This window comes from Tachypleus tridentatus, chromosome 10 (genome assembly GCF_004210375.1).
Source record: "Tachypleus tridentatus isolate NWPU-2018 chromosome 10, ASM421037v1, whole genome shotgun sequence".
Classification (NCBI taxonomy): domain Eukaryota; kingdom Metazoa; phylum Arthropoda; class Merostomata; order Xiphosura; family Limulidae; genus Tachypleus; species Tachypleus tridentatus.
Window position 1 is genome coordinate 86,990,763 of NC_134834.1, and position 24,210 is coordinate 87,014,972.

Genomic DNA, 24,210 nt, shown 5'->3' on the forward strand with positions numbered 1-24,210 from the left:
AGTCTAAAATTATTCTAATCAATATGAAAATATGGCTATGTCTCTTCAACAAAATGCTGTTTTTGTTCTGACCTGTTGCTTTTGCAGTATGATGTTTACACTGGTGAGATCCTGACCTGTCTCAGCTGTCAAAACTTGAGTCTCTAAATCTGTAATCCAACCATCTATATCATCACATGTTTGTTCATAAAGGACTTGTCGGTTGGCATCAAATAATTTTTCACCCTTTTCTTTCGTGGTCCTCTCCAAGATCTCAAATTGTTGAGCCAGTTCCTCAAGACGAGGTTCAACAACATCTTTCATGTCTGGTTTTTCAGCAATAAGTGCTTGGCCAGCCTACATTAAATACAAAATTATAATGACTGTAATCACATAATACATGCAATTATGCACCTTATATTTAGTGAATCATCTCTAAATAAATTAGTGAGTACATAATACAAAATTATTATTATAAGATTACATACTTTACTAAAAATATGGAATATCATTTTCTTCAAATTTTTACTCATGTTTTATCTTTGGCACTTTTATTTCACTAGAACTTGTTCTTTAATTTCCAGTTTTATAAAATACTGAGAAATTGCTTCTGCATGCTGTTTGCTTTTCTCAGTATGTTTATTTTGTAGTATATTTAAATTTTAAAAATTGTAAATCAGTACATTATTAAATACTACAACATAATGAGTTGATTACAAAAAAAAATTAATTTTACTTAATGTAAGAACTCTTATTTTAATGTCTGTGATGAGAATGAAAGCAACATATTTCAACAATGTTCTGGTATTTATAGCTTCTACCAAATTCAAAGATATTTGTTAGCTGCCTTATATCATTTGAACAATATTAACTTAGATATTTTCATTCACTCTTTAGTTTGTGTTTGTACCAGCTTCTAACACAAGAGATGAACATAAGCAACGTTTATGTATTCTAAAAAGACTATTATAAATGCCACTGATATCATTTATATTTCCTTTTTAAAAAGTAGGTCAATATTATTTTTTAAAAAAAATCAACCATCTAATTTATCACCTCTTCTAACTTTTCAAGCTGTGGCTTGTTGGAAGCAACTTCAGCTTCAAAAGCCTGATGTCGAGTCCACTTACTGTGAACAGTTTTTGCACTTCTATAAGTTTCATCTTGAGCAGTGATGAATTTTTCTTGCATCCAATTGGAAAACTATGAAACAAATATATAATGAATGAATCAGAAGAAAAAAAAAAGGTTACATGGCAGGTCTTTAAAAATAATCTGTAAGTTCATGATTCCAAAACAGCTAGATATATCTTGCACTGCAGCAACAAGATAAGCAATTTGGGTTTAAATTTTGTATAAACTAATCAAGAACTAACTGCACTAGACATCCCTAATTTAGCAGTGGTAAACTAAAGAGAAGACACTCGGTCAACACCACCCACCACCAACTCTTAAACTTCTCTTTTACCAACACATAATGGGATTGAAAATTACATTATAATGCCCTCACATCTGAAAAGGTGGTCATGTTTGGTGATGAGAAACAAGATAAAAAGAAATTTACTTTCTATATATTATATATACGTACTTCTACTTAAGTTTCAATTATATAAATCACAAATTCATTTCAATATCTTGTTAAAAATAATGTTAATGTGAAAGTTTCATTTTTTTATTAAATGTCTATTACTAGATTGTAAAAATTTAGGAAAATCTATTTTTGTAATTCAAACACACATTAGCTTTAGACTTACTTCATCACAGTCCTGTAAGAACTGATTCAGTTCCAGTTGATCTTTTAGTTTATCCATCTGCTTAGCAGCTCGTTGATGATTAGCATTACGTCTGTGACATTAGGGTAATGGCATTAAGATCTACTCTTAATCACATTCTTACAAAGCAGCTTATAACAACCAAAAATGACCACAAATATATTATACATTAAGTAAAATTTTAAATAAAAAGAAGTTGTTTCAAACTATTAAGCAGGAAAAACATTTATGTTAGAACAAGTGGATATATATTTTCATAGGTTTTTAAATCATTTTCTTCAATGAAAAATATGAAATACATGTCATGAAATGCAAAACCCCCAAAACAAAGCAACTGCAACCACCAAATATACATTATTAAATCTTTAGAAAAATAAAGCACAAGAGAAATCAAAACATGATGCATTATTTTTGTACATCTTTAAAACATTGTGGAAAGAGAATTATACAAGTTCATATAACATTTTATAGATACATCTGCTTCAGATGACATTCTGAATATATTAATAAAAATCTTCAATGATAATCTTTATTGTGAAAATAGATCAAAAATGCCAAATACAGCATCACAGTTCACTTTTACAGATCGATTTTCTATAATTGTATAAACAGTGCACTAAAATACATTTAAAAATACTGAAAATGTCAGTAACTTTGACTTCTTACTCCTTCCTTTCTACCTATTGCCTTGAGACTAAATTTTGGAAAACAGCTCAAAATTTGAGGTATTTTTGAACTGAATGACAAAATGCATTTTTAAAAGGTTGAGTTAAAAACATTTAGAAGATTGTTTTTCATGACATTGTTATCAACATTAATAATACACTTGGTGATTAAATATTTACCAAAATAAACTTTACCAAGAATTTGAAATTGCAAAAATGGGATTGCAAAATGATAAGTACAGAAGTTACAAGAACAAGTAGATGAGCAACTTTAAGAACCAAGTTACTCCAAAACTAAATTCTCACCTCTCATTTATATTTTCTGCTTTTTTATGTATCTTGTCAGCTTCAAAGTGGCCTTCATCACACAGTCTTTCAGCAAATTGGACAACAGCACTAATTTTCTCATCATTTGCTTCCATAGTGGTAAGGAAAGCCTCATGACGCTTTATAAAATTTTCTGCTTGTTCCAAGTTAGCCTGCATGAAAAACAGGTGTGCCAAATTAAACTAAAAGTTTTACAGAATCACATGCTAGAACTACAATGAATAATTCAACCACAGCAGCTGAATAAGAAGTACAACAATATTAGTTAACAAATGAAGTACAGTAAACAGAATAGCTGTGATGAAAATACTGTGCACTTTACTTTGAACTTTTTCAAAACTAAGAATAAACAGCCAAACATTTATCACCTCAGACAGCTGCAGGCTGGTGGTAGGATCCCAAATGATGGGGAAGGAAAATGGTACCAGGAACAAAGGAGGTGGGGAGAAAAATTGAACAAAACCTTCTGATGAAGCCCAAAGAAAACCCATGGAAGATCACCACAGGGTAAATAGTATAATACAGTCAAGTTCCCACTGAACTGGGACTTACTGGTCGGTCTCTTGTACTGTCTGAAACATGACCTTCAACTTTGAATAGAGAGATGAGAAACTCTTGGAAGGGAAACAAGGAGAGATATACAAGGGTTAGGACATGAAAGAAATAAGAGTGTGTGTCATGGCCATAACCATGATATACATGCAACCAAATAGAAGAGGATCAAGTGTTGACACACATTACACACAAGATTCCAGAGTCACAAATACATGGTTAAAAATATATCCCCAAAGAAAATACAAAAATCCCAAAAAGAAAGAGACAGCAAAAGAATGTGAGACAGGACCGTCTCATAACCTAGAAAATCCCAACTACAATGAAGCCACATGTGTAAGACCAGAGTTGAAGACAACAAAAGAACCAACATGGAAGTAACAAGAAATCTCAGTAAAATTGCAAATTAAATAAAATATAACATACCTGAGAAATTATGTAATAAAAAAACTTGTATAAGGGCCCAGCTGATTCTGCAGGAGGGGTAGGGACAAACATGGCAAAATCTGATGGTGTAAAACAGGCTATCAAATCTTTATCAGCCCATACAGGTACAAATGTCAATTGTTTTAGAGAACTGTAAACATACACTAATTTCAGACTAATTTCAAAATTTTGCTCAAACCCATAAAAGTAACGTGAACATATCATTTGCATTAATATTTCAGTTACTCATGCAGGAAGAGTTGCAGACTCTTACTTCAGATAAAAACAATAAAAGTATGAAAAAATAATCAAGAGGTGTAAAGGTATTTGATGAATACTTCACTGTATAGAGGGTGATTTCAGAAGATAATGCAAGAAAACTCACCAGCAAATTTTATGCTGAAGTTAGAGATCAGTACTTTACACATTTATTGTGATTTGTAAACAAGTGAAGAGTCCTTTTTTGAGATCTTATACTAAGTGATAAATTTATTGAAGCAGTGTTGCCCAATCCTCAATCAAGTTAATTATTGCTTGTACAAGCATTATAATAATCTAAAAATGAGCATAAGCCCTTTATAACCTACAAATTAAAACTATGTATAATGAGAAATGAAACACTGTTTAGTAACATTAATAATAATACAAATATGGTTAATGCAAGTCTTAATGATTTATTCTTGATTTTTAAAGTGAAATCATAATTTTCCATGATCTACACATAAACTCGAAGATATATGTTAAATATATTATGTGACAGCACTAATTAATACGAATTCAGTTAAAATTAAAAATAGAAAAGAAGGTAGAATAAAACAATTATTGATTGACAATTTTAGACAACAGTTCATTTGTTGCCCTCATAACTAGTCAATAACTGTTACTCCTTGATCACGAGAAACCCACGTGAAATAAAAATGTATCTCAAAACGGCTGGTATGGATATTAACACTGTTACTGATAAGAAGAGAACAACTTTTTGGCTTTACTAGGTCATCTTCATGTTAAGAGTTTGCAAGTGACTGTTGCTGGACACGTTTTAGGGACAAGAGTATAAATTGGTACAACATTGGTATAAAGGTGTTCCTTTATACAGAGTTAATTTTGGTTTTAGTTGCTGTATAATTAGGGCTTCTTTAATTTTGTATTTGTTTATATTTATTTCCCTATTTAATATCTGGGTATTTTCTCTGGTTATGTTGTGTTTATTTGATTTGCAGTGTTCAAAAATGTGTGAAGGTGTTTGTGTTCTTTGAATCCAGTTTCGATTTTTTTGCTTATTTCTCCAAAATAGAAGTCATGTATTTTATAAATTAATAACTGTTACTTATTACATAAAAATTAGTAAAGCTTAATGATGGAAAGAATGATTATTATATTATTTACAATTTAAGAAAATACCTATTCAGTATACAAAGAAAAGTCAAGATTACCCAAATTGCGAAGAAAAAAACATTAGGGATGACATAAAAAAACAAAAAATCCTTAACCCTTTTGGAGTAATTTGGATACCAAAAGCACCCAACTAGCCTTTTATATACCCATAGTGGAAATACAAACTGCATTTAAGCTTGGTATAAACCTTTTTATATGGTATCAAATATTTGGGAAGAAAAAAGTAATTTCAAATCTTGTGATACTAGTTTGAAAAACAATAATTCCTAATGTCTGTTCATACATTGTTTTTTGAGGTGCATTGGAAAGTTATTTTTTATCTAATCAGTTTAAATATTTTTGACATTCAATAAAATATTTATTTTGCTAAATGAAACAATCAGATTCTTTCTACAAATCATACAAAAATGGAAATGTTAAAAAAATATTAAAAATCACCGATAATTTTACCTTCAAAATGTTATCAACATTACTTCTATTAGGTGTCATTGTATGACATTTTAAAAACATTTAAAGATGAGACCAATGTACATGTAATGGTTATAAAATTCTTGTATTTGTGCGTGTTGTTTGAATACATATAACTTAATAAAATATTCAATAAAAAATAATTTGAGCTTTTTGAATAGTTTGCCATTTTGGGAATGGCCTAAAATTCTAACTAAACCTAAACATCCTTTAACTTTACACAAGCTATGAAAAAAAACACCATTAAAATAATTTTTAAAAAGTCTGGTTTCTAAATGTTAATTATATGTTTAAAAATCTTATCTTCAGGCTGTTTCATTACTATTAACTATACTACATTCAAAATTTCCAAATGTGCAATTAATTTAGATGCAGCATTTCTGTACTCTCAACAATAAAGTATTAAAGACAGGCCAAGATCTCCTCTTTATAATGGCCTTTTACCTAGTTAAAAACCATTCACTGATTTCAAGAACTCTATGAGCAATATAATTAGCAAGTTCAAACAATATAATTGCAGTCAAACAAGTGTCAAGACTTCGAAACACAAAACAAGTGACATGCTAATCAAAAATGGAATATTTTAAATGAGCTAGAAAAAGAAAATTTAGGACTAAACTGTTTAACACTGAGTTCTGTGCATGCACTTATAGTGATCCAAGTGACCTTTCAACTGGAAAGGGTTAATTATACTGACACTTGATTCAAATCAGATGTTCAGTTCCTACTACCAACAAATTACAAATCTTAGCTTTAATAATACAAATAACCATAATATTATTAAAATACATATTTAGAACCATTAAATATTCATCAGCTGTTCTTTTATTACTCTAGAAATATAAATCATATAATATTACTTTTAGGAAATAAGAAATTACAATGGTAAATAAAAAAACAACACTTACAGGACTTTCATCCTTTGAAAGATAGTGTTCTTGTTGGTTGAGAAGAACTTCTGCTTGTTTGGCATCCCTTAGGAATAACTGGAGGTTCAAATTCTGTGACAGAAGCTGAAGCCTGTTCTCCCACATCTGGAGCAACTCAGTCCAACCATCCTGAAGAGCTCGCAAACGCTGAAAAAAGCAAAGTAAAATTTTAATTACCTTATCAGATACCCTTAACAAATGGTGTTTAACTGTTTATCACAAATATTGTAATTAATTTATATTTTTAAATTAACAGACTACTGAAATAGTTTACATCTATTGATTATCAATATAAACAGCAACGTAGCATCAAAATTTTAGTTCATATGCAATAAAAATCAAACAGTCATAGTTTAAGAAAGGTAGGCGGTCTCAATAGTGAATAACTTAATTTTTAATGTTTCTTACCTCTCGAAGGAACATGTATTGTGGATCAGTTTGATCTTTTGTGACTTGATCTCCATACTCTATCATTTGGTTAAAATCATCTGTGTAATTATTAATTTCTTCTTTTATTTGTTGGTGATGACTAAGAAGAGTCTCTGCCTCAACAAGACTAGAGGGTATATCTTCAGAAGCCACATCTGTTTGGGTCTTGGTCAACCAAGTTTGGAAGTAGTCAAGGTCACGCAAGAAACGATGTAAATCTCCTGCTTCCTCCAGTTTAGAATCTCTATCTTTAAGCTATAGACGTTTGTAAATTTGAACTTTAAATCATTTAAAAATAAATTTTGAAACTAATCTATATTCCTATTTCTTTAAAAATAAAATCTGTAAAAGAAGTTATAGTGTCTTTTATAAAATAGTTTGAATTATAAAGCCTGCTTAACAAATAAAGCTTGTTTCTAAGCATATAAACTATTGACCCTTCCACAATAAGGAAGTTTTAACAAATGTTATTACTCAATCACAAAAGAATTAGTCACTGCCAAAGAACTATGAATACAAACTTACAAGTTTTACCAGGTTGTGTTTGTTTGTATTTTTGTACATGTCATGAAAATAAATGTTAAATATAGAGCAAAGTTATAGGTTCACTTTGCATAAACTGCAAAGAAAATTAAGAATGCAAGTTGTTTTATAACTCATTGGCAAATACCCAATACACATTCAAATACAAAAGAAACTAATATCTGTATCATTGACAAACTGTTTGACAGCCTAATATGTTTTATCTCAGAACAGAATACATCTTCAAGTTTACCCAAGTCTTTAAATGTAGGCTTAAGCACTAACTCAAAATATAAAATTGTATAAAAATATTAATGCATCTAAAGAAGCAATGAGTTATGCTGTTCAATACATAACAAATATTAAAATTTATTCAGCAATGACACAGAAGAATTTTTTTTTAAACATTAGATATTTTATGAACATACAGCGGTATATGTAGCTGAGTAACCACAATGTATTAATGTAAAAATGAAATCAATATCTACAATGAAGCTTCAATCTCAATTTTACAAAGTTTGAAATATATATTGTTAATTCAAAATACAAAACAATGTGACAAACATTTATAAATTAAAAGAATGAGAAATGCATACCAGATGAGTCAGTTGTTCCCAGACATTCTTAATTTGTACAATTCTTCCACGTATGATCTCAGCTTCCTGTGAAAATTTTACATTTTAGTCCATAAACATAAAACATTTTAAGTTTATGTATATGTACTCCTTTCTTTTTACTGTACATTTTGATAACAGTTATCTGATCACTTACACCAGTAAAAAAGAAGAACGAAAGACTCTGCATATATTCATAGACAAATACTTTTTAATCTATTAAAAGTAATTCACAAAAAAGTCAAATTTTTTGTATTAAGATTTGTAATCAGAATTTGTGGTCATTACCATTACATGTACCATCAGTACTTGGAATTCAGTCGAAGTACCAGCCCATCACTAACAGTGGTACTGGCACTGGTTTATGCAGGGTGCTCGGAAAGTCACTGTGCAGCTTGAAAGCAGTGATAACAGCATTCATTTAGTCTATTTCAAGCCAGCAACTGATAGCAGTGTTTAGAAAGAAAATAAGAAGGATCCAAGCCTGTATTGATGCCAATGGGGGACACTTTCAACATTGTTTATAATTGTCATTCATATTTACCTCCTGTATTCTATATTGAAACATGTCTGTTGATAAATATATAAGTGCACAGTGACTTTCCAAACACCCTGTATTACACATCAAGAATAATATCGGTTATCATGTCTCATCTTCAAAACCTTGACTGGTCACCTCCTCTGGTATTTCAGCTTCACTTTTCACAGAATAATAAATGTTTGATGTATTAGTCTTGAGTTCATACTTTAGTTAATGCATGAATCTCCCCATGCAATATAAGAAACTCGTGACTCCTGCCCTATGGAATAAAATGTGAATGTGCCAATGTAATTGACTATGTTCGGTAGGTGCTTACATGATTAACCCTTATCATGCAGGCAGGTCTAAATACATATGTCAAAACATTTTAGAGAAGTTGAGTTGTTTAATTACATTTTTAAAGCATCATGTATATAAACAAACTTGATATTGAATCATAGATAATAAATCAAATTTTAACATTATATTAATTTTAAGGACATATTTAAAAACAACCTCAAAATCCCCTATAGTAAGAATTTGAATATTTGTTTTTGAGCCATCTCCTCTTCTGGATATTTTTGTCCACCCCTAGAAAACTACAAAATGTAAAGTAAAATATTCTCTATAATTTTGTCATTGATATTCTGAAGCCATATTTTTTTTTATTCCTCAATCTTATGGGGCTAAAGAGCAATCATTGAGAGTTCAAAAACAACTTTCCAAACCTACCTATAACATGATCTAATTTACAATTTGCTAATGTATCTTTCTGTGTCCAACTTCCATTATATTTATAACCAATAAAAAGCCTAGATTTCAATCAATTCATTACCACAGTCATCATACGACACGGGTTTACAGATAATTGACAAGTTGATTTGATGTGAAAAAAAAAAATTCCCACAAAAACACCTTGGGAAGAATAACTGAATTTTTAACTGTTAACATCACATGATTAGAAACACTCAAGTACCAGTACTGGTGGTACCCAGTTGGTACCCATACCAGTAACTTGGTACCACCAATACTACTGTAAAACCTTGCTTGTAATATTTACTGAAAGTCTGCCAAATTTTGTGAAAAAATACATATTTTACTAAATTAGTATTATAAACACTGAGTACAAAGTAAATTCCACCAAACTTGTGTATAGAGAGTTAAAGTTATTAGAGCAATTCATTAACACATTACAACAGTAAACAAACACACTTTCCAATTTCCTACCTCAGGTTGTTCTTTTTCAATTTTTTCTGCTTCTTGTTCTAAAGAGTCAAGCTAAGAAAAAAAAAATGTTAATGTGCTTATTAAGATTCTTACAATTTGTCACCTAAAAGTAAAATCTTTATTAAGTGGCTGTATAGTTTAATATTTGGAGAATGTGTTCTTGTTACCAGTAGGTACCATGTTTAGTTTAAGTTAATTTTAATAAAACAAAAATAATTTAAAGCTTCTAAGCTTGGAAGAATATTTTAACAATTTTAAAAGTAGGTTTATATACAGAATGAGAAAAAACGTATCATAGCCTTGTGAAGTCCCTGGTTGTCTAAATAAAAACAATTAAAAATATGAGCAGCCTTGAAAAAAATCTAAATACAAATTCGGGTGCTCAATATGCAAAAAATATGCCATTCAAATTATTATTTTAATTTCAGGAATTTGGTAATCGTCATAAAAACTATATTAAAGATCAATCATTCCCCATCTATTTATGTTGTACAAAACTTAATTTTTAGAAATGTGGCATTGTAGATACACTTGGAGCAACCACAAATTGTGTTTAAATAGATGTGTTTAACATCTGTATAATGAAAATTAAAAACGTATCTGAACCTACAAACCATACACCAGTAATAGCAGAATACTGAGTTGAAGACAAATGTACCAAGATTATATCTTGTGACATGCAAGCTACATCTCTAAGACACTAGCTTCTTCAAACCATCCCAATGTGTTTGGGTCTGGCTACTTTACAAGTGTCATGACTTTTATAGGGTTATGTTCAAAATTTAATTTAACAGCTTTATTAATACACTTTAATAAACCTGACATAAAATCACAGTTCATAGCTTACATTTATACATTATCCAAGCTTTAACTTAATTTTAAACCTTAACATTAAAAAACTGGTGCATCTTCATTTTCATTCTCTGTCTCAGAAGTTTCTAACATCAAAAACAGGCCACTTAAAGTTTCCAATAAACTAGAAACAAAATATGCAGAATTAAAAACAACAATCTAATACTTGAACCTTCTTGATTTCCTAAGATACAAATAAATTTGTTAAACTCTGCATTGAAGCCCTTTCCATTTCTCAAATTTTCAATACTGTTTGTTAATTAATTTCGAATGGTTTGTGGATGAGTTTAAAACTAATAAAAAGAGCAAATTATTCTCTACATAAATCTTGTAAGTAATTGTTTAATTTTCCAGTCATACATTGTTAATCAGATGAAATGTTTGGCAATCACATTTTGATGCTCCAAACGTTAAGAGAATTTTTTTTAAACCTTTTTATAGCTTACATATAAAACTAGATAAATTATAACTTTGAGTCAACCTGTTCTACTGACTACTACTTTGTGTTACAAAATGCACATTTTAAAGCTTCAGGAAATCTTTTTTGGACATTTAAATTTGTGAGACTCAACAATCTTTACATCTTTAATTTTTACTGAAGTGCAAACAAGTTCAAGTACACAGGAAATACAATAAATCCTTGTTTTTATATACACATTTTATTTATTGTTATATATTTTTTACAAATGTAAATAAAATGCTAAAATTAGAAACTTCCTACATTAGCCTAACAAAACTTTGGCACATGTAACATAACATCTCACAATCATGAGTTGTTTTCTTTAGTTCTAACAAACAGTTAATGAACTCCCACTGTGACTTATTGCATTTGTCAAGAATAACTGCTCCTTCCATAAAGTACAGTATTAAAATATTAAGATAAAAAACAATAAGAATTAAAATGAAAAAGAAGTGAAAAGGTTAACAGCTGAGAGTAATTTGGTACTTTAGATCAATACTGTAATCAGTGAAAAGAAAAAATGGTGCTATTCATTTTTTTTCAACTTTTTATTTTATTGTACACAGTGATAATTTCACAAAACTTGCATTAGGATCAGAGAAAATAAGAATAAGTTTTACTAAAACAAACAATTTTTCATTATTTAAGTTGGAGATTCTAGGGGTTATGTAAAAAATATGAGAAAACTAAGATGAAAAAATGTACTTTATTTTTAGCATGAATATTACCTTTCACACAGATTGACTGAATAAAGGTTTTAGAAATTCACAAAAATATTTGGGAAAAAATAATTCTTTTCAAAATTGTGACTGTGTATAATAGACTAGTAATGTTTAATAAAAGATTTTCAAATTTCACGGAGGTACACATAGCAAATTCACAGTAAACATTACTAATTTGATCACATTGTAAAGAGGTAGTTAATTTGTGGAAGTTAGGGTTCATGGAATCATGAAAATATCAAACCCAATCAAATTATTAAAAATATGTTCAGCATAAATGAATAAATTATAAAATACCCATCATTTATGAAACTGAAAAACTTTTAACAAACACTAAACTGAATTTTATTTTACTACTTAACCTTCTTGCTATGGATCCAGTGTTAGACCTTTTACAGAGTTGAATTCAAAATTCAAAACATCAAAACATAATTAATAAATCAGATTTTAACATTATATATGCTTTAATGTCTTTTAAAAAAATATTTAAATCAATTCTATATCTTCCCTCATAGCATTTGTTTGCTCTGACTTGCCCATCCTCAATTTTTACCAATCACCCATCTCTGTTACCTGAATTATAGCATAAAGTATTCATTACAGTATAGATATTAAGCCAGTCTAATGTTTATAGTCCTTGGCTCTTTATTTTTTTTTTTATACACTTGCACTTGAAACTGATTACCACTTATCATGCCCACCTAATGCAACAACTCTTTCATAAACTGCCAATAATTATCTTTGATGTTTACTATTGCATTTTTTAAAGTCAATAGAAAAATGTTTTACTCTACCAAATAATGCATTCAGCTATGTTATCCTCAGTTGAGAATTTTACCTACAGATAGAAAGCTGCTATCATCAATTTCAAATTGAGTAGCTAAAGGATTTAATTTAAGGCACTTATAGCTCAATAGTTAATTATAGTTAAATTAGAAAATATATAGGGCATTGTTTGCTTTGTATATTTTATTATTTTGTTTTCTTAAGTGCACATATAAAATAAAAATTATTCAATGTACTAATACAATAATTACAAAAAAAAGTGTTTCACCAGCCAACCCACAGCAAGAAACATGAGGCCAGAGAACTACATTTCTTGTTTTTTTTAATGTATATGTTTTATTTATTATTATAAACAAATAAAATGTAAACATTAAGAGTGCAGCAGGTTAGGTAAGGTTAGATAAAATAGTAACAATAATAATAATTTCTCCATTAGCTATGCTTGCAAGTAGTTCATGTGTTATGCCACACACTACGGTAACTTGAGCTATTTTAGTTACAGTTTGAATAGCAGAGTAATTGGTTAAACAGTTTAAAAACAAAATCATTCTAGAAAGATAAAATTGTAATTTTGATTTATTTTATATTTTTTGTGGTGGATACAAGGCCAGTCAAATTGACCTAGTCCATTTAAAGTTAGGGTAGAGAAAATAACAAAATATAACATTTTACTGAGAAATAAAATATATTAGAAATTTATTTAGAATGTTTTGGAAGTTATTAAAATGATATTTGAAAACTGTAAAATAAAGTATTTTACACTTAACAGGAAATTCACTTTACACACAAGACCCTGGTTCCATATATTTACAGAAAAATATTTAGTAAATATACTGACTTAACAAATCTCATTTTCATGTACAAAAAACTTGCAACGTTTATTAAAAGCTTACCAAATTTTGTTGAGATACACGTCATATTAAAAGTTAAAGTATGGTTAATTTCGTGGTTATCTGACAATTAAAAGATGAATCAAAATGACCAATCAAAAGCCAATACTGAAAAAGTTAACTGACTCTTAATCTTGACTATGCGCAATTTGTTAAAGAATGTTCATGATACTTCAGCTTCCATGTACAGAATAACTTTCATGAATTTTTATATTGTACATTTATTTGCCACATGTTCTCTCCTGCAGGGCATGCACAATGAAGATGAAATGGAAAACAGTCAAAATCTTACAAATAGAAGATGACCATATACTTTGGCCAAAAAATGGTAATGAACCAATATCTCTGTGATAGAACCAAAAAGAAATGATATCCGTTGTTTTCTCGCTATTCTCTTAGTTTTATATTGTTCTGTTGCATATCATGACTTATATCCTTGCACCAATACTACCACTTATGTACATGCAAATTTGCTTACATTCCTCAATCTTCTCTCAAAACACTGGGAGGTAAAACGCTAAATTCATTGACAATTCTCATTTTAACTAACAGAAAGCACTTCAAAAACTAGTGATCTTAAGTAATAACAACTCTATAAACAATATAAACCTCTATAATAACAGTTTTGCAATATTAACCCTTGACCAATAAACGTGTATAACACACATTTAGCTTTGGTTGATAAAACCTCATTTTTAGGTAGTTCCCTTTCACAATGAATTTTATTAACAGATAATATGCTAAATGCTTGATGTATTAATATTTAAGAACAACAGTATAATAACAAAATGTAAAATTTTAAATACTGCAAATGAACTGAGAAGCAAAATACAAAAATATTCCATCGTATACTGAAAAATCAGGCTCACCTTAGCTTGTATAGCTGCCAGGTCTCTTTCCATACCACTTAATCGTCTTTGCAAGGTCATGATACCAGTTAGATCATCACCTAGCTCCTCTGTAGCTTGCAGTACCTTGGTCTTCTCTTCAATCCATGTCTAAAATATGATAAAAACTCACAATTTCAATACACAAGAAAACTTTGGTGACAACTTTGAACAATTTCAATAAGTAACTAATTCTGTACTGCTATCTTCTAATGTGTAAAATAGTCAACTACTATCTAATCTAATTATTATTAGAACAACAATACCTTTAATAAGTATCTGAATATTTCAAATACATGACAATAAGATGGATGAATCACCTAACACAACATAAAAACTCAGAATTCTGCATTTAAAAAGCAAGTTTTTTTTATCAACTTCTAAACAATATATAAAATACCTTTTAAGCTTTGTTTTACTGAGTCATTACTTTACAATACTAATCCTAAGACTTCTCTGAGAGTAGTTATTAAAGGACTAACAGAAAAATAAAATGTCTAATGATGAATGTACTTGGAATTTTATTTTAACACTGACTGAAAAGCAAAAAAAATTAAATGTAATTGAATTTGTCCATTTTCAGAGAATATGTGATATGTTTAAGACCTTAATAAATGAATTTAACATTGTAAATTCTTTCAGTATTTTTATATTTACCATATTAAAGTGAATAATATTCTCTTCTGAAGTCCTAAATTACAATTTTGTTTTAAATAGACTGATACTGACAAAAAACTGTCATTTATTCCTAAAAGGAGTTACATATAAAAATTAGAAAATTAAACTTTTGTTTTATAGGGTTTTTCATAAGTAAGTTATAATGAAAGACATTTACAGTTGTTTCTCTGCATTCAATGTGAAAAGTCTGTACACCATGTGCAAAATTAATTTCCTCACGTTTTCCTTCAGCTAATTCACGAAGAGCTGCCCATCTAGAAACAAATAATGAAAAGATCCATCTTATATCCTAAATTCCAAATATCACTATTTTCAATGTTGCACTCAATGTGAACTCTTTGATTCATAAATTAACCTTTACAACTAGGCCCCATTAAACATTCAGCAGAATCAGGATTTATGATAAGAGAAGATGGGAATGGTGCATCAACATTAAATGAATCCTTTATTTATTTGAAGTTAGATTAACTTCAATTTATTTTTTTGCAAAAAACATCCAGGTATGAATAATAAATGATTTTTTTGTTTGTTTGCTTTACTATCCAACATTTAACTTGTAAAGTATGATTGATAAATAATTTGCGTGTACCAAAAGATACACATAATTAACAATTTAGGAAAGAAAAACAAAAAAAACTTGTAGATATGAAGAACTATGTGAAAATAACTTCAGAATCAAGTAAACATATATCTTACACCTGAATGGACATGGATTCAATGAAACTATATCAACATAGGAAGTCAGGTTTAATATGTTCCAGAATTATATTTGAAACAATTCTCCAAATTCTGGCTTTCATCCCAATATCTAAAAAAAATTAGGAGGAGATGGTTTGGTGATAACTGAAAACTGTGTAAATGTGAAATGGAACTTCAAACAAAGCACATAAAATATATTTACAGAAAGGTTTATGAATTGGTTTACTAGTCAAATTAGTTAAAAATAAACATTTTATCAACATGCAAAAATACATTGCAATTACAATGAAATCTGATTTGTGAATTGTATCTTTTTTTTGAGAATTTACGTGTTCTTTTTTTTTTTTTTTTAATTACTGTACGATGAAACAGCCAATTGAATGATTCCACAATTAAATTGGACTTGTGTTTATTTTTTTTAAATCACTCATCTACATAAATGTATTCAATTATTCAATAAATTACTTCTATTACTACTAATAATAATAATATTAGAAAACATTTGTAAGTCATATAGTTGTCAATGACTACAATACCATTAAATCTTACTGATGTATCTACAATCAAGTAATAACAATTCCTGAAACTAACTATTGAATAATACTGCTGTCTAATATATATATTTGTTTATCATAAAAGCTAATTATTCCCTAATATTCACAAACTTTTACTGCAAGTATTTACCTTTCATTAAGATGGTTTTGTCGAGACAGGATCTCATCAGAATTAGGATGTTCAACATGGAGTAGCTGTCTAGCCAGTTGGTTTACCACTGCCACTCGTGATGCATTAGTGTTCATCTCTTGTTCAAAACCTTCAAACCGATGTTTCATGACTTCAATGTCTTCCATGTCCTGACTCATAACCATTGTATGGAGCATTTTTTCCTTTACAAATATAAATTTTTATCTATTAGTTTCTAAAAGCAAAATTACCTTTTCTCACTAAATATTTAATGTTTTATTAACTTTACAACAGTTAGTTTTTCTGTTTTAATAACTACATTTCACTGTTTTTCCCTAAATTGTCTATGATACTGATAACAAAAGCAAATTATCAAATATCAGTTAAGAAGTTGTTTCAATATTAAAGTCAGAAAACTGTTCATAAACATTCTAAAAAGATATACAACTTTCAAGACACATGTAGATAAAATTCAAAGTAACTGATTAAATAACTAGCATTTCATCTGTATGCAGATAACATTACACACTAACAACAATACTTTTTATCAAGACATTTTATCTTTACTGAAACTTTCTACATAAAATAAGCATATCATTACCAATCTTTTCAAGAATTGTTTAATAAAACTGGTAACAGTCTTACTTTTCACACTCTTACCTTCTCATCTATCCATTGTTCAACTCCATCAGCTTCATTAAAAAGTTTGTAAAGAGAAAGAGCATCAAGAAGACGTTGTTTACGCAGTCTTGCAAGTTCTAGAAGATCCTTGTACCTACGATCAATGCTTGCCAGACGTTCCAAAACTTCTGGAGCCTCTCGGTCCTATAGAATAAGACAATTATAAGCAGCACACATGAATAACAACACACCAGAAGCAAGTAACAGTTTGCTTATATGTCATCTGGTAAAGTTTCAATACAATGGGCCATAAAGCTCTTTAATTATTGATACTTTATCACCAAAAACACAAAAAGCCAGTTTATCTCTATGTTTATGATAATAGAAAATTATTGCAGTTATTGATTTTAATTTAAAACAATTGTTTTTATTACAATGCAAATAATACTTTATATTTTAATAATTATATTAATTAAATTTCAGCTTTAATATATAAAAGGAAAAAGATATTTTGCAACAAGTAAACTTTTCACATCTAGTTTGTTTGTAAAGCACAAAGATGTAGAATTTTAGCATCATCGTTCTTTGTGGTGGGGAGACATCATACAAATTATTATACACCCAATAAGAAATAGGTACGACTTTCCTGTTTGAAAAAACAAATAAAAATCATTCTACACACTAGCTTAGGTACAGACCTCAATACAACTTTTGGATAATTCCAGTGAATTATTCTGATAACTGATTTCTAACCTGTGTCATCTGCTTCCTTGTATATAATAAAACAAGTTTTTTTTTTTTGTTACTTTCCACACTGACAATGCTGGAAGAATCTCTTATGAGAATAATTATGAATAACTCAATTTTAATATTTGTTGGAAAATTATTTTTTCATAAGGAGTTCCTTAACATTTTGTATCTCTATGAAAAACAAAAATTCATATCTTCTGGTTATCTCATATGTTTGAAGAACCAATAGTTTCAAGTTTTTATTACAAAATAATGATATAAAACTTTCAAATTTTAATCCTATAATTGTCTTTTTCTGTAAAATTTCACATTCAAATTTTCTATCACTGATATAAAATAAGTAAATCTAAAAAAGAAAGTTTATAATTATATCAAGAGTTCCACAGTGAATTTAATATTAGAATGTTTACTGCTGGGGTAATTTACATAAACTTAGCATGTTTAACCTCTCTAACATGACAAAAGTATCATCCATATATCTTCTGAAGTATATTGGCTTGACCTGTACAGGACAATCCTCAAACCACTTTTTTCATGATGACAAAGACACACACTTGCTAATCTTGACTTCATATCAACTGACCATACACTTCTTTATCAAAGAGAAATTAAGATTCTTTAGTGGCTCAAATCATGAATCTTTAATCTTACTTTGGAAATCTCATTTGATCAATAATTATGCACAAATTTTTAGTCTTGTTTAACATTATGTTAGTATATAATATCAAACCTAGTACAGAGCACCTTGTTATTTAAAGTTAAATTTCTTCTGTTATATGAAATCAAAATGCTTTTTTCAATAGTATATTCATTTTTAATTAACCCTCTCAGAATGATCTATTTCATTTGTTTACGTGAATGTTGCAAAATATGGTTTTATTTATATTTAAAATTTTCCTCTGTTGATATTATATTGATTATGCTGTTTTCAAAGTAAAAGACTGCTCCTCTACTGATTTGTATGGGGGGTAAAGAGTAAGATTTAAAATCTGGGATATTAAGAAAAGGATAATGATTCTAATGGTAGCTATTTACTGTTTCCAATCAAAAAAACATTGATACAGATTACCTTCATCAAAATATGTCAAGAAAACCACAGCCCTTATTACAGGTGACTTAAATGCTCTGTATTAAGACTTAGAAGGAAATAGAAACACAGAGAAACAAACTATCCAAGAGAAGTTTTTTCAAAAGTAACATGTATGTTATAAATAACACCCCCACTCACTTTCACTCACCAACAAACACATATGATGTACTACACTTAATAACAGTTCCATTCATTATATTAAAAACTTTTGGAGAAAATGTAAACAATTATTAACAAAAACAACCAATTACCTATTTCACCTAATAATCCATAACAATGTTACAAATAAATAGATACAGATAAAGCAAACCTACTTCTCAACAATTATGAAACCTTTTTTAGCAATCTAAAATCTCCAAATTTTGATACCTAACATCATACTCAACTCTAACCCCTCAGTTTTCATCTCATGTTTCTCAGAAATCAACTCACAGGAAAACATAACAAACAGCATTTCATAAACAGAAATGTTATGTAACATTACAAAAATAAAAATTAACATAAAAACAGAAAAATCCAACCTCACTGACTCAACCACCACTGGACAAAAAGAACCTCATCTTACCTTCTCCAATATTTTTCATGTTTTTCTCATCTGCTTGTCTCAATTTCTCTCATACAATTGCAAAGAAAATCTCAATAATTGCAACAACTATTCAAGTATTTTAACCTCACATGCAGGATTGAAGGAAAAGAATGGTTTCTGAACACCTTAATTGGAAAGAGCAAGCAAACAAGGTTTCTTTCTTTTCTTTTAAACTAAATTACTGTCATGTTTAGCTTTTGTTTCAGATCTAATCTGTTGGAAGAAAATTACTTAGGTCTTGTGAACTGTGAAAAATGTTCGACATTTAAAAAGGACATTCTTAAAAGCACGTAGTTACAAAAACTAATTTAGTTTTTACTTTTGCTAATGAAAATTTGTTATTTCATGTTATTTGCAATTTGGCTTTGAACAGTTCACATGTAAGGTGATTTTTGTATGAAGTTTCCACATTTCATTTGCATAATCTCTAGAACCTGGTGAATGAGTATCACATTTTATTATATGTTTATATTTAACTTCCCATCTTCTTTACTGTACCACTAACTATTCTTCTAATTATCAACATAAAATACAGTGTTTAAAATTAACAAATGTGAATACATACACACCTTCAATCCTTAATAAAATTCACTAGAATAGTCTTTTTTTCCTATGTTGGTAATTTAACATCTTTATCTTTTCACTAAGTTTACTTTTAATTTCCCTTCCAAATTCTTGTTCTTTTATTATTTATGCAGATACTCAACTGATGCTCACAGAGCTTCTCAAAGTCTTTGTCAGCAAATTCCGCAGATCATTTGTCAAACAAGATGACATTTGCACACACCTTACGCTCATAAGCTTTCACAATCCAGATAGCAAAAAAACTAAACTTATCAAAATTATTAAACCTTTCAATTATGATTTTTAACACATACAATAGATAATTAACTAAAATATAAAAGTAAGATTTAAATACAATTTATGTCTCTTTAACTATACAATATTTACGTAAGAAACCACCATGAGTGCTATAGTCAATCAAGCAGAAAACAATACATCAATCAGTTACATCTACTTCAATATAAAAACTGTGTAATGAATTCATATTAACCATTGATGGAGAATAATAAAAACAGTTCTTTTTAACAACTACATACACTTGTGTCAAGTAACTACATGAATGTTGTAAATGTCATGACAAAGTTTAGAGGGTGTACATGGTTATCCATGAATTGTTGGCAATATTTATTCCCATTTCTCAGCAAATGTAACTAAAACTTTGTATGTATCAAAAGGTCATACAAATCTACATTTTCATCTAAGACGTTATGTGGCTTATGTGTGTAAACTCGGTTCCTACTGACCAAAGAGAAGATTTTTCATAACGTGTGGATCCTGTGACAAGTAAACTGCACTTTGAGTATTTTTTTTGTTTCTTCTGAAATAAAGGAATTAAAACTTAGATGACAAAAATTTATATTATAAACACATTATACTTGTATATGAATAAATTTATCATTATAATTATGTTATAATTTGAAGTTGTGTTATCCAAGTTTTATATCTTTTATTTCAAATGAAACCTTTAAAGTAATTAATTAACTCGTTGGTCACATGACATCTTATATTTTATGAAAATTCTCCATTTTGGCATTTTGTATCTTCAAGAATATGTACTTTATATTGATGATAATTGCTAGAATTAATAATATGGTAAAGAAAATGAAAAATAAGATAAACAATTATCTTAAAAAGTTTTGATATTTTTTTAAAAGATCTAGATATTATACAAATGAAGTATGAAAACTATAAAATAAAAAGTAATTTTATACTTTAAGGAAAAACCACATTGAACTCCATTTGTTAAGAATGTAAGTGCAAGTAACTTCAACAAGTAAATACATCTTTTAGTAAGAACAATTATAATAATGTCATTCTTGTGCACAAGATACTTACATTTAATAGACTCTTACCAGTTTTTGGGAGGATATGTAAAGAAATCTTAGTTACTACATATAACATTATACAAGTGAAATTCAAAATTAATTCCCAGTAATTACGTAAGCCCAAAATGAAAGGGTTAATTAAATTTTCAAGGTAATTCAGTAACTTATGTAGAAATGAATTCTAAAATGGTACCATTGCGATAGGATTAAAGGCTGTATCAGCTTAATTAAGAACTCATATAATTCATTACATTAATTTCTCGTATCTTCTCATAAGACATTCAACATCATGAACCTTGGGAGCTCCATAGATAACTAGTGTATGGCAACCAACTAATCTTAAAGTATATTAATAATTTATCAATAAACAGTCCTTCATTAATTTTAACAAATAACAATTACTGCAAACATTTTTCATAATTTAATACATAATCCTTATATTTAAGGGTTTCTTTGTTTGGATAAAGTTTAGACTACAGGCCAAGACCTTTTTTCTATTTCATTTATATCACAAAAAAAATTATAAATTACCTAACTTGAAAGATATATAAAAATATTGCTTGTTGTTTTAATACCTGTAAACCTTCATTCTTAGATTTTTTAATACTTTATTATTTTGAATAGTTATTCAAATTAGTAAGATGATTAATTATAAAAACTTGAGTTATTATATAAAATAACTTAAGCTTAAATAAGCTTAAAAAATAAGCTTTCTTGGAACTGTCTTTCAATCACTAATTTTTAATTTTGTTTTGCTTCAAAATCTAATAATTTTCTCTTAAGTTTTAAAATTAAGAAATTTTGGTATACTACCATCTCATTTACATTGTTCCAAAACATCTAGAATACTTATTATAATACTTAAAATGTAGCTTTTAAGTTTTCCTACACACTAACAAAGTAGAGGAATTATATATCAATAATTGTGTTTGTTTCTTAAGATTTATAATCAATTTAACATAGAAAAGGTACAATCTATGTTTTTGTGCTGTTATCTCGACCACTAACCAGTTAATAAAAAAGAAAAAAGAATGAGACTCCCCCCATGTTGTAACTTAGAAACTGTAATACTGAAGTAGGAGCAAAGGACAATTACAATTAGAAATTATAATTTTAATTATTACAATGTTTGATCCAATATCACTGGTTTATCGCCAGATAATAGTGTAATCACTACTCATAGTTTCCCTACCACAAAGGCTGCCATTATTTTCTTTTTCAACCAAGTTGTTCATTTCAATTATATCATCTTCAAACCTTTCATTTACAGATATGTGAATCATGTAGCATATCCAGGAAATTACATGTTTCTCCTATAGCTACTGATTTGGGAACTGTCTTACTAATACACCAAGATCTGTAAGATGAAAATAACTTTAACTAGCAGTTTGTTAAAAAGCTTTTGGTTTTAGTCTGCATTAAAATGATCCTCCATGGCATAGTTGTATGAAGACAAGATGAAGCATTGTCTAGAGCCCTTATACTAAGATGGAACCAAGCTACTGTTTAAGTAATCTGTTGCAGCTGCCTTCCTACTCCGTTACAATTAAACAGTAAACAAAAAGACTGATATAGACAAAACAATGTTTATGCATAAATTACAGATATTGAAATGTTAAAATGTAACAAAATTAGCCTGTACATGGAATTTTGGAACTAATGGTGATTCATCTAATTGCCATCCATATCCTAGAGAATCACTGACTCACAAAATTCACTGACATTTCCCATTTTGTGTTTGTAAAATAAAATTCCCTGATGTTTCTCAGGATCTAATTGTATATTATAAAAGTCACAGACTTTTCCACGTTTCCCTTGTTCCTAACTACTGGATACAGAATAATGAAAAACAAATTACAAGTCTATAATAATTGTGATGAAAGTAACTAACCTGTTCACCCAAACTAGAAGCTTGTTGATGTAGAGAATCAATAGTATTAGCAAAGTTTTTCAGGTCATCAGTAACATCCTTTTGGGAGAAAAAAAAAGAAAAAAAGATGTAGATATTCAAGTAATCATTAAAGAAAACAATAAAATATTGAAAATATTAAATATTTAAAAAACAGTTTCATCACTAACATCAGCCAATGGAATTTGTTAAATAATATCAAACTTGTGTAAAAAATATTTGCTTTACAGATATAACTCATTTTTCCACACTATTATTTAAGTTTCTGACATTCTGTGGATTGCACCCATTGCCCAAGGGCCAAATTGCATGAAAAGTTGAAAATTATAGAAAATGAACCTAGTAGCTGTTTTTTCTACACAATTATAAAATTGCTTCAGAGTTGAAATTTATTCAATGAAAACGTTTTATTTATTGAATTATACACAAACAATTTTTATAATCTCATACTTTTATACTGGTTAGATTTCTTTGCATACCAAAAAAACAGTGTTTGTGAATTACAGAAACTTTTCTGAGCATAATGACACACAGCCCATAGAAGGAAAGTCAAAATGTTTTTTAACAAAACAAACTAATATGTACCTTTTAACTTCAATACATGCTCAGTTTTATATATTTTAGCCAATCATTATCCTTGTTGTCATAATGTGATACAACTACTTACTATTCATCTTTCAGAAACCACAGACTAGTGATCTAAACATGTAACAACAGGTCTCTCTCTCCTACCCTCAAATGTACAAGTTAGCCCGATTTCCATTTCAAGAAAATGTCAAAAAACAAGAATAAATAAAAATAACTGCACATTCATATATCAGTTACAAAAAATATTTTATTTTGTAGCATTCACATAATCCGCAGAAAGTTAATCTCAAGTAT

The 24,210-nt window shown here is 28.7% G+C and overlaps 1 pseudogene across 1 annotated transcript in view; it reads right to left on the reverse strand.

Moving 5' to 3' along the window:
* LOC143229803 (spectrin beta chain-like) overlaps nucleotides 1-24,210 on the reverse strand; it is a 103,197-nt pseudogene that overhangs the window by 43,235 nt on the left and 35,752 nt on the right. Inside the window, exons 15-27 of the transcript XR_013016078.1 lie at nucleotides 23,311-23,388; nucleotides 17,144-17,308; nucleotides 16,484-16,686; nucleotides 15,258-15,354; nucleotides 14,405-14,533; nucleotides 9,826-9,876; nucleotides 8,061-8,126; nucleotides 6,922-7,197; nucleotides 6,493-6,660; nucleotides 2,723-2,895; nucleotides 1,734-1,824; nucleotides 1,036-1,182; nucleotides 73-336 (exon numbers count right to left, since the gene is read on the reverse strand). The product of XR_013016078.1 is annotated as a spectrin beta chain-like (transcript). The remainder of the gene's footprint in view (nucleotides 1-72; nucleotides 337-1,035; nucleotides 1,183-1,733; nucleotides 1,825-2,722; nucleotides 2,896-6,492; nucleotides 6,661-6,921; nucleotides 7,198-8,060; nucleotides 8,127-9,825; nucleotides 9,877-14,404; nucleotides 14,534-15,257; nucleotides 15,355-16,483; nucleotides 16,687-17,143; nucleotides 17,309-23,310; nucleotides 23,389-24,210) is intronic.